Raw genomic sequence first — 15,901 nt, 5'->3', positions numbered from 1 at the left:
TCTGTTCTCTTCCTGAATTACATTCACGTTTTTATCTCCATGATTTGGCAATGGATGATTTGATGCAGATGGTGTATTGAATTCCAACTTCCCAGTGTTGATCAAATTTTGAACCACCCTTTTGAATGCTAAACAGTTTTCAATGGAATGACCCGTAATTCCTTCATGGTAAACACAGTGTGCCTTTGTATCATACCAAGGAGGGAATGGTGGTTGCATGGGAACCAAGGGATAAGGCCGTATAACATCTGCTTTTAACAGCGAATCATAGATCTCCGCATATGGTATGGTAATGGTGTAAAAGACAACCTTTCATTTCTTTTCGAGATCCTCTAGAATCTGCTCGATTAGTGTTTGTTTCCTCTTTCTTAACCCTTGGCTGGGTTATTGTAACACTTTTCGATGAATCCTTGCTGTAAGAATTGGCATTGTTGACTTCATTATCCTTTTTCCGGTAAGTAGGTCTTTTGGAACTAGACCCATCATTTGATTCAATCTTGCCACTTTTCAAGACATTTTCAATGAGTTCTCCAGAAATAACCAAATCTGCAAAATTTCTGGTTGCATTCCCCATTAGATGGTTTAAATAAGGAGCCTTTAATGTATGGACAAACATTATTGTGGCCTCTTTTTCTGACAAAGGGTGAACTTGGGCCGCAGTGTCACGCCATCTCTGGGCATACTGTCTGAATGTTTCATTATTCTTTTTCTCCAAATTTTGGAGAGTCCATCTATCAGGAACCATGTCTGTTACATGGCGATACTGCTCTAAAATGCTTTAGCCAAATCTTTCCAGGATCTAATGTTGGCTTTGGTCAATTGAGTATACCATTTTAAAGCCGGTCCTGTCAAACTATCCTGGAAGCAGTGAATTAACAATTTCTCGTCCTTCACATATCCTGCATCTTCGACAAAACATAGTAATGGGATGAAGGGCATGTAGTACCATCATATTTATCAAATTCAGGAGCTTGAACTTGATGGGAAGGATTAGGTCTGGAACCAAACTCAACTCACTAGCGTCAAACCCATAGAATGATTCAGTTATTTCCACAGATTTCATTCGTTCTTCTAAGCTCTTGATCTGTCTGGTCAGCTCTTCATTTACTTTTGTTTCTCATTCAGCTCATTCAAATCTGGGATCAAATGCTCAGTATTAAGATCCCCTATTTTCACATCGGATATAAGCGGATTTTTGCTTGAAGATGCAGGATCCACTTGTTGATCTTTATGTGGTTTGACTTCTTGTAATGCAGATGTACGAGCATTGATTTGTATAGGTGTAGTACCAGAATGATAAATTGGTTCTGGTGGAAAACCTAGAGGATACATAGATTCTTGATCAAAAGATACAGGATTTTCAGGCATTTTTCCAATAATAGCCTGCCTTTTAAACATATCCTCTATTTTCTCTCATACTGTCTTGTGAATTTGCAATACTAGCTTCAATTTTTTCCAACTTCACTCTCATTTCTTCTTCTTTATGATGATGTTCCTCAATACGCTGTATTTTCCTCCATAATTCTCTTAGTAGCTTGTCTAGTACCGTAGTGTGTAGTATTCTCTTTTGGCCAGAGTAACTGCGATTGAAAAATCTTTTAATATTATTTTTTCAAATTTTAATAATGAATTTTAACTTAATAAATAAAATAATAATTCATAGCGAAAAAAATGAATGATGAATGTATGCAAAATGCATGTATGTAAAAACATTGATCCCAAAAAGTTAACTGTCATAGAACAACTTTCATCGGCATACAAAAGTTTCTTTATAATAGTTCATAACTACAGATAAGGCGTAGCTTTCCTATTAAGCTCTATAATTTCTTTCATTAACCATGACACCTTCTTTCCGCACTTAGAAACTGGATCAACATGATGCTCAATTATTTTGGCTTCAACAGCTAGTTCCCCAACATATCTAGCAACTTCGCTCATTTGAACCATGGCCTCGAACACCATATTACTTCTTTCTTCACTTCTTTCCACATAGAAATCAGTTGACTTTTGCCACTGTTCATTCATTTCTCCAAGAGTTTGCTCTAACTCAGTGATTCTGACTTGACAATTGTGCAGAATTTTTTCAAGATCTCTAATGCGTCTTCGCAGTGAAGCATTTTCCTCATTACTTTCTTTGAGGTCATTAGGCCCTAGACGAACCTTTTCTTGAAACAACGATTCCTCAAGTTGCAAAATGTAAGCATTAAACTCTGAGTTTTTGTTTCTAGACTGATCCAGATCCTCTTTAAGTTTTGTTCGTGCTTCTTGCGTTCTTTGATTAAGCTTCTGGATTTGAACATCTTTGTTTCTGCATCTTTGCATCCAATTGCTAGCCACTTCCTGCTCTACCTCAAGTCTGGTGTTGAAATTTTTTCTTTCCAGCTCCCATTTTTCTTTTTCAACATTGTATTCTTCCATCTTTTGGCCTCTGACTTCAAGTTCGGTAATCAACTGGTTCATTTCAGATTCAAATCCCTTGAACATGATATTTTTCTCACCTTCAAATTTATTAAAGATGTCATTCTTCATTTCTTCTAAATCTTTGGCTCGATCTTTCTCTTTGCATTTCATTCATGATCTCGCGGTGTTCAGCCTTGTGTTTTATAATTCGCTCTCTTCTGTCGACCTCAAAATCTTCCATTTTTTGCTTTCCCTTCTCAAGGCTTTTGATTAGACGGCTATTCTTTCCTTTCAGATCTTCAACTCGACTTTTCTCTATGTTCAACTCTCTAGTCATCTGTACCGTTGATTGGCTTGGTCTTGATGCTTTTCGGGATTTGTATAACTCCTGGTAATTTTTCTGTAAGGCTTTGTACTCATCCTCACCTTTTTCTTTATCTTTTCTCAACATTGCACATTGTGATGAATGAAAGTAAATGTCAACCCCCAACATAGCTTTATCTTGTCTCATTTGCTCTAATTCTTTCGACCAGCCTTCTCTTTCTGCTTCAAACTCAGCTCTCAAGATTTCAATCTCTGACGGAACCACCTTAATGCGATCTTCCATAGAGATATCCTCATTTTGATCTGGTAAAGGAATATTTTCGTTTTTCCTGACGGATCTCCATTCTTCATAATCAGGAGTTAGCATTTCTTTTGCTGCTTTAGCTCGGATACAAAAAGTTGTTTTCCAAGCTGTAACGGCTTCCATGATACTTCTTTTATAATTTTTGCTGTGGAATGCGAATTCAGATGACTATAACCCAGCAGTGACAGGTAAAAATTGACGACCTTCATACTGTCTTATAACCAGAAGTGGTGCATATCCAATTCCTCCCCATAATCCAAGCAGCATTATCCAATTGTAATCACCAAATCTGTAAAAGAATTCCCTTTGGATTTTCCACGGGGCTCGCCAAACAATGTCATTGCTTTGCAGATTTCTAAAGGCATTAATCCACATATCCTTCTTAATTTCTTTCGGCCATTCCTGCTCCAGAAATTCTTTTAATGGTGAATAATCCGTATTAAAGCGTCGGTATGAAACCTTTTCTGTCCTCCAGAAATGACTACGGATCCAAACATATAACAACTGGGTACACCCTGAGAATCGTCCACCTCCTAGCCTTCTACAAGCATTTAACGATCTGAAGGTCTCGGCTAGAATTGCAGAAACAGGATTAATCTTTTTCGGTAGCTGTTCAAACAAATCTACCACTGCAGCTTCAACAAATCCTAATACTTTTGGGAAGATGACCATACCATATATACCCAGAGCAAATAAATCGAATCGTACTTTAATATCTGGATGGCTCTGAATAAGTTCTCTAATGTTGGTCCAAGCAATGCCTTCGCTTTCGCCTTTTTGTTTTGTACGAGCTGTACCCATTCTTCTGTACCCCGGCAATCTTTGCTAATTTAACTCGAAAGGGTTGAGTTTTAATTGACTTTGAATAGATTCGATTATCCAAAGCCCCTTCGATATGTAGCAAAGTTTGTATTCTTCAATAGTAGGGACCAAGTCTTCCTTATTGAGAGTGAAGCAATTGTACCCTGGATTCCAGAATTGAATTAGGGCTCGGAGTAATTCATCATCAACTTCTACATAGAGCAAATATGGGATGTCTCCGTAAGTCTGATAAAACTGCAATTTTTTGTTTGAATCCCAACTTTCCCAAATGCTTCGCAAATCTTGCATATCATTTCTTTTAGTGAAATTGAAGCATAACTGGCCAAGTCAGATACAATATCATCCTGCAGACTGTCTCCTTCTTGTCTTTGTAAATTCTCAGCCCACTGTCTTACTTCTGAGTTTAGAATTATTTGACTTGAACACTTTTTCCATAGATGAAGGCTTTCCAATGAGACAATTAACACAAGGATCAATGTCTTTTATCCTGTATGATGCTATGCAAACAGAAAAATAAAGAACACAGAAAAAGAAAATAAATTAGTTTACATAATAAAGAAAATTTAATAATAACATTTACATAAATATTCTTTATTTAAACATGTTTTCTGAATTTAAATAATTTAAATAAACATGTAATTTAAACAATAAATAAATTAACAGGAAAGTCAGAATTCATTTCTCCTGTGTGTACACCTATTTGGCAAAATTTTGGCATGACTTCGATCGGAAGAGTTTCTAAGGTTTTTTATATGCAAGGTTCAGATCTAAGAATAAAGGTACCCGAATTGTCCTTGTTAGTGCCCCTTGGGTTGCTAACCCTCAATCCTAGTCCATCACAGACTAAAGTGGATCGAGTTCAATTCGAGGGGATACATTTCTCTATGCCTGACACGGAGATAAATTCTCACGAAGACATAGAGCATATGAACCCCGAAAGTTACTTGCTAGGTCTGACACGGAGAATAAATTCTCACGAAGACATCGCTTTCACTCCCACTTAAAAGGGACAACTCAATTATAGAGCTTTATGTTTAGCAATGCAAATGTGGTGTGTGAGGAGAAATGTTCAAACCTTAGACAGAAAAATAAATAATAAATACTTGCAAATAAAATCAAACATATAATTTTATAAAATAAAAAAAAAAAATTTGAAAAGAAAATTAAAATTAAATATATGAATTTTAATTTTAATTAATAGAGACAATTTATAATCGATTTTTAAAAGTTTGACCATTCCCCAGCGGAGTCGCCAAGCTGTCGTAACCGGTTTTCGTCCGGGCACGAAATATTAAATTTGGCGGGGAAATTGATGTGAATAAATGGTTTTGAAAATAATTTGGGAGTCGCCATCGGCCTTTTAGGTCAGGTAGGTCGAATACCTAAAAAATATCTTTTAAAAGAGTTTTTAAGAAAACATCAGTTAAAAGATGAACTGATCTGCATTTATAACCAAAAATTCGTTCTTTTTAATAATAAAAAGGGATTCGTGGTCGGTTACGTTTAGGGAAGGATTAGCACCCTACAACGCCCAAAATTGGTACTTTTAATTATAAATTGTCTCTATTATTATAAATTTAAAAAAATTCAAAATATTTAATTATAATACTATTATTTCAAAATTATAAAAAATATTTAAAATATCTGAAAAGGACTTCTAGGTGCCTTAAGACAGCTCTTTTCTTTGATATTTAAATTAAATAATATTTTATATTTTTTTAATTTTAAAATATCAGAATAGGACATCCAGTTGTATTAAGACTGTCCTTTTCTTCGATATTGAAAAATAAATATTAAAATAATTAAAAAATATTATTTATTATATATATTATGATACATAATAATAAATATTTAAAAATATAGACAAGTAAAATTAAATAAAAATACAACTAACGATATATTTAAAAGCAGTAAAATAAATGAAAACATTTAAAATAAATGACTAAATTATAGTAAAAGTAAAATTAAAAACCTAATTCATAATTAATCAAAATTATAGGGATTATTCATGATATTTCTTTATTTTATTTATTTAGTGACTAAAATAAAAATATAAAATTCGGATATTAGATAAAATAAATTAAAATATAAACTCATGATTAAAATATATTTATTAAAATTAAAGGATTAAATCTGCTATTTATCCTAAATATATTATTTAATATAAGGACTAAAATGAATAGAATTAAAATTAAAGAACCAAATAAAAGGATTATAAATTGATTTAGTGACTAAAATGTAAAGTTCACAAATTGGGATGACTGCGGACGTGGTTTAACTATTCTATAATTACGCGCATAGTCCTTCCCAAAACGACGTCGTTCGGGAAGGACTATATATGGTCCAAAACCGGCTGGCCCGAGGGCCAGCCTTCATTTTAATTCTCCTCTCTCTCTCTTCTTTGAGAGAAAATAATTTTCTCTCGCTCTCTCTAGAACAGAGAGAAGCCAGTCGGCCGGCAGCCGTCAGTTGGCGTTCGTCCGCCGTTAACCACGCCGCCGGCCACGTTCGGTGGCCGGAAAATTTTTTTTTTTATCTAAACGTAGATCGGACCGTCTAATGACGGTTCCGATGCTCTTTTCCGTAAACGGCTCCCAATCGGAGCAAATCTAAAAAGAATACCTTCGGTTTTTCGAAGGTTTGGTGAGATCCGGCGACGGTTGGGGTTCTCCGATGACAGGGTAAGCTTTTTCCTCTCTTCTCTCTTTTGCTTGCTGCGTTGATGTGACTGAGATCGTTGGTATATTTTAGTATATTTTTTCTCTGTTTTTTCGTCTCTCTATGTTCTCTCTTTTTTCTGTTTCCGTCTGCCTCTGTCTCCGGTTCTTCTGCTTGTAGATGGGGTGATGGCTTTATAGCCATCACCGTGTTCTCAGGACGGTCCGAAGAATGCTCTTTGGTGAGTCACGGACTCCCAGTGGTGACTCACCGTTTGGGGGAGACGTGTGCGGCTACGACACCTCTGGATCTTTGGTAGACGTGGGTGGAGGCTGGAACGTTGGTGTGGCGGTGAAGGCTTCTGGAAGCATCAGCGCGGCGTGGGACGTGGCCTATGGCAACTTGGACCGTTGGATCAAACCAGATCCAACGGCTAGAATTGAAGATGGCGAAACCCTAACTGGAAACCCAAATGTTTAGGGTTTCTGGTTTGATTTGGACCGGTTCTGGTTTGTTTGTAACTGGGCCGGTCCAGTTGTAATTGGTCTGTAATTATTATTTATATATATATGTTAATATATAATTTAATAATAATAATAATGATGATAATAAAATAATAATAATAATAATAATAATATAATAATAATAATAATAATAATAATAATAATAATATAATAATAATAATATGGATAAAAAATTAATATCTTCAGTTTTCATAGCTTATAATTATATTTTTTTCTAAAAAGTTCGAGTACGTTTTGAACCATTAAGAATTATATAAAACAAAGGAAACAAAGAAATTTCATGAATAAAATAGAACACTCTGTTGAAGTTTATTAACTGTATGTAAATGTTTTAACGGTAAATTAAATTAAATTTTAATAATTTTCCATAAACGCTTTTTTATGTCAATCTAATAAATATAGTATAAATGTTATTAATATCTCCCAAAACTCTAACTTCATGTAACCTTCGTTACGTAGTCTATAAATGACCAATTTTGTTTTCAAAGAATTGTTGGCAGCAACAACAAGGTCTTCTGCCAACCAAAGTAATAAAATACCATACCCCCAAGTCTTCAATGGCAAGTTTGAATGTTTACGTTTCTATAGCAATTCTTGTAATTTCTACAAGTGGAACTGTAATGGCTCAATAATTTTTCGATTGTGAAAACCATAACAAGATGAACTTGCAATGTATTTGTGAAGTATTCGACGATATATTCAAAGTTGGAACGGTCACGAATGAATGTTGTCATCAACTTGTTAATCTGGGCAGGCATGTCATGAAGCTTGGGTGAAGAGAACTCTTCAAAACCTTTGTTTCAAACAATGACACGTCAGTATAATGTCTAAGAGTGCACAAATATGGAACAAGTGCACTTTAGTTGCTTCTATTTCACAATCCTTGATGTGTTTGATATTGATTTTGTGATCTAAAGTTGGTTCGAATTATTAATAAATTGCAGTAACAAAATACTTGACAGTGGTTGGAAATATTAATATCTAAATAAGATATTTTTTATAACTTAGATGTTATTGAATATTTGAAATTATGATCTATTTGCTAGTTAATCTTATTTTCAAAGATGACTACTCATACTTATAAGTGGTGGGTTAAATATTTTATTATAAATTATAATTTTATTTATTTATTTTTAAAATAATTTATTTTCTTGAAGTGTTGCTACCTGAATGATTGTTTCAGGAAACCATCTTTGAATATTGTGTTTTGATGGTGTGGTCCACAATTGTTACATGTAGTTCATGAGATTTACATGGTTGTCGTGTGTGAATGATCATGTGAGAAAGGTGCATAATTGATTCTTATAAAAAGTTAAATATCTTATATCATCTTTAAAAAACCTAAAACTACTAAAAATTGAAATAAGATTAATCAAAATTAAATATATTACAAGTTGTAAAAGTTAAATAAATATAAAAAAATATCTTTATAGAGTAAAAAATCAGAACACTTCATCCCAAAAGTCATAAATTGCATCTCGTCAGTCAAAGTCTACTTGTATTCCTAGACCAATAGTTGAGTTCATAAATTGAAAACAAATATTTTCTTCAAAGTCTCTTGACAACTATTTTTCTTTCAAGATTTTCATCATGTTCTTCTTGAGAGTGTCCGTAAAATATTTTGTTTCAATGATTGAAGTGTACTTGTCAACTATATAGGTTGCTAAGTTTGAACGTATTTAATGTGTTATATATTTCCATCGAGGAACAAATTTTGCTAATAATTGGCTTGCCTAGAAGGGATTGTGTCATATCCAACCAATAAGTTTTAATCAAGTTATGTTTGTCGCATCCAATACCTAGTCAAATATGTTGCTAGATGAAAATATGACCTACTAACGATGTTTCATGCTGAATTTTAAGAAAAATATTTGTTTTTCACCTATACGTCTCAAACTGTATTCATTGAATATAGACAGTCTCATGCTGACAATGACAATCCAAGACCTTTATGTGAAAAGCTTTTAATTTTTGAATACTATATATATATAATATTCTTATTCATCATTTATATTTTCTAGTATTTTAATTAAAATTTTCAAAAGAAAAAATTGATGCTATAATTTTTGTAATTAATTAATTTATTGATTGTTTTCGAATATTGTATCATTTTATAATATTTTTAATAATTTAAAAATTTTCACTTAAAGATTATATAATCCCTTGATCTTTCTAAAAAATTAATTATTTGCTAAATTTTTCTAAAACAATCAATTTGGTTCATTTGCCACATCATTATTAACAGGTGACAAGAACATCAAAACTTTGAACTTCCACGTCATCATCTTTTATCGTATTGTACTATAAGATTAGAAAGGTTTCTATTGATTAAAAGAATACGCTAAAAAATTTACGGATTTAAGCGCTTAATAATGTTCAAAAAGTTTCATAGATTATAATTTTTTTTTCTAAAAAGTTCGAGTACGTTTGAACCATTAAGAATTATATAAAACAAGGAAACAAAGAAATGTCATGAATAAAATAGAACACTCTGTTGAGTTTATTCAACTGTATGTAAATGTGTTAACGGTAAATTAAATTAAATTGTAATTAATAATTTTCCATAACGCTTTTTTATGTCAATCTAATATAGTATAAATGTTATTAATATCTCCCAAAACTCTAACTTCATGTAACCTTCGTTACGGTAGTCTATAATGACCAACTTTTGTTTTCAAAGAATTGTTGCAGCAACAACAAGGTCTTCTGCCAACCAAAGTAATAAAATACCATACCCCCAAGTCTTCAATGGCAAGTTTGAATGTTTTCGTTTCTATAGCAATTCTTGTAATTTCTACAAGTGGAACTGTAATGGCTCAAGAATTTTTCGATTGTGAAAACCAGAACAAGATGAACTTGCAATGTATTTGTGAAGTATTCGACGATATATTCAAAGTTGGAACGGTCACGAATGAATGTTGTCATCAACTTGTTAATCTGGGCCAGGCATGTCATGAAGCTTGGGTGAAGAGAACTCTTCAAAAACCTTTCTTTCAAAACAATGACACGTCAGTAATAATGTCTAACAGTGCACAAATATGGAACAAGTGCACTTTAGTTGCTTCTATTTCGCCCAATCCTTAATGAGTTTGATATTGATTTTGTGATCTAAGGTTTGCTTCGAATTTACTAATAAATTGCAGTAACAAAATACTTCACATTGGTTGAAAATATTAATATCTAAATAAGATATTTTTTATAACTAGATGTTATTGAATATTTGAAATTATGATCTATTTGCTAGTTAATCTTATTGTCAAATATGACTACTCATACTTATAAGTTGGTGGTTAAATTATTTATTATAAATTATAATTTTATTTTATTTTTTTTAAAAATAATTTATTTTCTTGAAGAGTTGCTACCTGAATGATTGTTTCAGGAAACCATCTTTGAATATTGTTGTTTTGATGGTGTGGTCCACAATTGTTACATGGTAGTTCACGAGATTTACATGGTTATCGTGTGTGAATGATCATGTGAGAAAGGTGCATAATTGATTCTTATAAAAAGTTAAATATCTTATTCATCTTTAAAAAAAAACCAAAACTACTAAAAATTGAAATAAGATTAATCAAAAATAAAATATATTACAAGTTGTAATATGATAAATAAATATAAAAAAATATATTTATAGAGTATAAAAAATCAGAACACTTTCATCCCAAAAGTAATAAATTGCATCTAGTCAGTCATAGTCTACTTGTATTCCTAGACCAATATTTTGAGTTCATAAATTGAAAACAAATATTTTTCTTCAAAGTCTCTTGAAACTACTTTTCTTTCAAGATTTTCATCATGTTCTTGAGAGTTTCCGTAAAATATTTTGTTTCAATGATTTGAAGTGTTCTTGTCAACTATATAGGTTGCTAAGTTTGAACGTATTTAATGTGTTATATATTTCCATCGAGGAGCAGATTTTTCTAATAATTGGCTTGCCTAGAAGGGATTGTGTCATATCCAACCAATAAGTTTTAATCAAGTTATGTTTGTCACATCCAATACCTAGTCATATAAAAAGTTAAATATCTTATATCATCTTTAAAAAAACGAAAACTACTAAAAAATTGAAATAAGATTAATCAAAATTAAAATAATTACAAGTTGTACTAATGTAAATAAATATAAAAAAATATATTTATAGAGTATAAAAAAATCAGAACACTTTCATCCAAAGTCATAAATTGCATCTCGTCAGTCATAGTCTACTTGTATTCCTAGACCAATATTTGAGTTCATAAATTGAAAACAAATATTTTCTTCAAAGTCTCTTGAACTATTTTTCTTTCAAGATTTTCATCATGTTCTTCTTGAGAGTGTCCGTAAAATATTTGTTTCAATGATTTGAAGTGTTCTTGTCAACTATCTAGGTTTCTAATTTGAACGTATTTAATGTGTTATATATTTCCATCGAGGAGCAGATTTTGCTAATAATTGGCTTGCCTAGAAGGGATTGTGTCATATCCAACCAATACGTTTTAATCAAGTTATGTTTGTCGCATCCAATACCTAGTCAAATATGTTGCTAGATGAAAATATCTGACCTACTAACGATTGTTTCATGCTGAATTTTTAAGAAAATATTTTTTTTTCACCTATACGTCTCAAACTGTATTCATTGAATATCAACAGTCTCATGCTGACAACGACAATCCAAGACCTTTATGAAAAGCTTTTAATTTTGAATACTATATATAATATTCCTATTCATCATTTTATATTTTCTAGTATTTTTAATTTAAAATTTCAAAAGAACAAAATTGATGCTATAATTTTTGTAATTAATTTATTTTTTGATTGTTTTTCGAATATTGTATCATTTTATAATATTTTAATAATTTGAAATTTTTCACTACAAGATTATATAATCCCTTTATCTTTCTAAAAAATTAATTATTTCCTAAATTTTTCTAAAACAATCAATTTGGTTCATTTGCACATCGTTATAACTGGTGACAAGAACATCAAACTTTGAACTTCCCGTCTCATCTCTTATCGTTGTCTATAAGATTAGAAAAGGTTTCTATTGATTAAAAGAATCTAAAAATTTACGGATTTAAGCGCTTAATAATGTTCAAAAGTTTTCGTATATTATAATTATTTTTCTAAAAAGTTTCGAGTATGTTTCGAACCATTAAGAATTATATAAAACAAAGGAAACAAAGAAATGTTTGAATAAAATAGACTGTTGAAGTTATTAATTGTATGTAAATGTTTTAACGGTAAATTAAATTAAATTGTAATTAATAATTTTCCATAAACGCTTTTTTATGTCAATCTAATAAATATAGTATAAAGTTATTAATATCTCCAAAACTCTAACTTCATGTAACCTTCGTTACGGTAGTCTATAAATGACCATTTGTTTCAAAGAATTGTTGCAGCAACAAGGTCTTCTGCCAACCAAAGTAATAAAATACCATACCCCCAAGTCTTCAATGGCAAGTTGAATGTTTACGTTTCTATAGCATTCTTGTAATTTCTACAAGTGGAACTGTAATGGCTCAAGAATTTTTCGATTGTGGAAAACCAGAACAAGAGAACTTGCAATGTATTTGTGAAGTATTCGACGATATATTCAAAGTTGGAACGGTCACGAATGAATGTTGTCATCAACTTGTTAATCTGGCCAGGCATGTCATGAAGCTTGGGTGAAGAGAACTCTTCAAAAACCTTTGTTTCAAAACAATGACACGTCAGTAATAATGTCTAAGAGTGCACAATATGGAACAAGTGCACTTTAGTTGCTTCTATTTCGCCCATCCTTGATGGTTTGATATGATTTTGTGATCTAAAGTTTGCTTCGAATTATTAATAATTGCAGTAACAAAATACTTGACAGTGGTTGGAAATATTAATATCTAAATAAGATATTTTTTATAACTTAGATGTTATTGAATATTTGAAATTATGATCTATTTGCCTAGTTAATCTTATTGTCAAAGATGACTACTCATACTTATAAGTTTGGTGGTTAAATTATTTTATTATAAATTATTTTTATTTATTTATTTTTAAAAATAATTTATTTTCTGAAGAGTTGCTACCTGAATGATTGTTTCAGGAAACCATCTTTGAATATTGTTGTTTTGATGTGGTCCACAATTGTTACATGGTAGTTCATGAGATTTACATGGTTGTCGTGTGAATGATCATGGAGAAAGGTGCATAATTGATTCTTATAAAAAGTTAAATATCTTATCATCTTTAAAAAAAAACTAAAACTACTAAAAAATTGAAATAAGATTAATCAAAATTAAAATATATTACAAGTTGTAATATGATAAATAATATAAAAAAATATATTTATAGAGTATAAAAATCAGAACACTTTCATCCCAAAAGTCATAAATTGCATCTCGTCAGTCATAGTTACTGTATTCCAACCAATATTTTGAGTTCATAAATTGAAAACAAATATTTTCTTCAAAGTCTCTTGTCAACTATTTTTCTTTCAAGATTTTCATCATGTTCTTCTTGAGAGTGTCGTAAAATATTTTGTTTCAATGATTTGAAGTGTTCTTGTCAACTATTAGGTTGCTAAGTTTGAACGTATTTAATGTGTTATATATTCCATCGAGGAGCAGATTTTGCTAATAATTGGCTTGCCTAGAAGGGATTGTGTCATATCCAACCAATACGTTTTAATCAAGTTATGTTTGTCGCATCCACCTAGTCAAATATGTTGCTAGATGAAAATATCTGACCTACTAACGATGTTTCATGCTGAATTTTTAAGAAAAATATTTTTTTTCGCCTATACGTCTCAAATGTATTCATTGAATATCAACAGTCTCATGCTGACAACGACAATCCAAGACCTTTATGAGAAAAGCTTTTAATTTTGAAATACTATAGATATAATATATAATTCATCATTTTATATTTTCTAGTTTTTTAATTTAAATTTCAAAAGAAAAAAATTGATGCTATAATTTTTGTAATTAATTTATTTTTTGATTGTTTTCGAATATTGTATCATTTTATAATATTTTAATAATTTGAAATTTTTCACTTCAAGATTATATAATCCTTGATCTTTCTAAAAAATAATTATTTCCTAAATTTTTCTAAACAATCAATTTGGTTCATTTGCCATCGTTATTAACTGGTGACAGAACATCAAACTTTGAACTTCCACGTCATCATTCTTATCGTATTGCTCTATAAAGATTAGAAAAGGTTTCTATTGATTAAAGAATACGATAAAAAATTTTACGGATTTAAGCGCTTAATAATGTTCAAAAAGTTTCGATATTATAATTATATTTTTTAAAAAGTTCGAGAATGTTTCGAACCATTAAGAATTATATAAACAAAGGAAACAAAGAAATGTTATGAATAAAATAGAACACTCTGTTGAAGTTTATTTAATTGTATGTAAATGTTTTAACGGTAAATTAATTAAATTGTAATTAATAATTTTCCATAAAGCTTTTTTATGTCAATCTAATAAATATAGTAAAATGTTATTAATATCTCCCAAAACTCTAACTTCATGTAACCTTCGTTACGGTAGTCTATAAATACCAATTTTGTTTTCAAAGAATTGTTGCAGCAACAACAAGGTCTTCTGCCAACCAAAGTAATAAATACCATACCCCAAGTCTTCAATGGCAAGTTTGAATGTTTACGTTTCTATAGCAATTCTTGTAATTTCTACAAGTGGAACTGTAATGGCTCAAGAATTTTTTCGATTGTGAAAACCAGAACAAGATGAACTTGCAATGTATTTGTGAAGTATTCGACGATATATTCAAAGTTGGAACGGTCACGAATGAATGTTGTCATCAACTTGTTAATCTGGGCCAGCATGTCATGAAGCTTGGGTGAAAGAACTCTTCAAAACCTTTGTTTCAAAACAATGACACGTCAGTAATAATGTCTAAGAGTGCACAAATATGGAACAAGTGCACTTTAGTTGCTTCTATTTCGCCCAATCCTTGATGTGTTGATATTGATTTGTGATCTAAAGTTTGCTTCGAATTTATTAATAAATTGCAGTAACAAAATACTTAAGTGGTTGGAAATATTAATATCTAAATAAGATATTTTTTTATAACTTAGATGTTATTGAATATTTGAAATTATGATCTATTTGCTAGTTAATCTATTGTCAAGATGACTACTCATACTTAAAAGTTGGTGGTTAAATTATTTTATTATAATTATAATTTATTTATTTATTTTTAAAAATAATTTATTTTCTTGAAGTGTTGCTACCTGAATGATTGTTTCAGGAACCATCTTTGAATATTGTTGTTTGATGGTGTGTCCCAATTGTTACATGGTAGTTCATGATTTACATGGTTGTCGTGTGTGAATGATCATGTGAGAAAGGTGCATAATTGATTCTTATAAAGTTAATATCTTATATCTCTTAAAAAAACTAAAACTACTAAAAAATTGAAATAAGATTAATCAAAATTAAAATATTTACAAGTTGTAATATGATAAATAAATAAAAAATATATTTATAGAGTATAAAAATCAGAACACTTTCATCCAAAGTCATAAATTGCATCTCGTCAAGTCTACTTGTATTCCAAGACCATATTTTGAGTTCATAAATTGAAAACAAATATTTTTCTTCAAAGTCTCTTGACAACTATTTTTCTTTCAAGATTTTCATCATGTGTTCTTCTTGAGAGTGTCCGTAAAATATTTGTTTCAATGATTTGAAGTGTTCTTGTCACTATCTAGGTTGTTAAGTTGAACGTATTTAATGTGTTATATATTTCCATCGAGGAGCAGATTTTGCTAATAATGGCTTGCCTAGAAGGGATTGTGTCATATCCAACCAATACGTTTTAATCAAGTTATGTTTGTCGCATCCAATACCTAGTCAAATGTTGCTAGATGAAATATC

The 15,901-nt window shown here is 30.7% G+C and overlaps 1 pseudogene; it reads right to left on the bottom strand.

Annotated features, from left to right (window-relative positions):
* Positions 1–499: 499 nt before the first annotated feature.
* LOC120136926 overlaps positions 500–15,901 on the bottom strand; it is a 59,043-nt pseudogene continuing 43,641 nt past the window's right edge.

This window comes from Hibiscus syriacus, unplaced genomic scaffold (genome assembly GCF_006381635.1).
Source record: "Hibiscus syriacus cultivar Baekdansim isolate YM2019G1 unplaced genomic scaffold, ASM638163v2 tig00110637_pilon, whole genome shotgun sequence".
In the NCBI taxonomy this organism is placed as follows: Eukaryota; Viridiplantae; Streptophyta; class Magnoliopsida; order Malvales; family Malvaceae; genus Hibiscus; species Hibiscus syriacus.
Note: the sequence above shows the minus strand (reverse complement) of the source record. Positions and strands in the feature narration are given on the sequence as shown.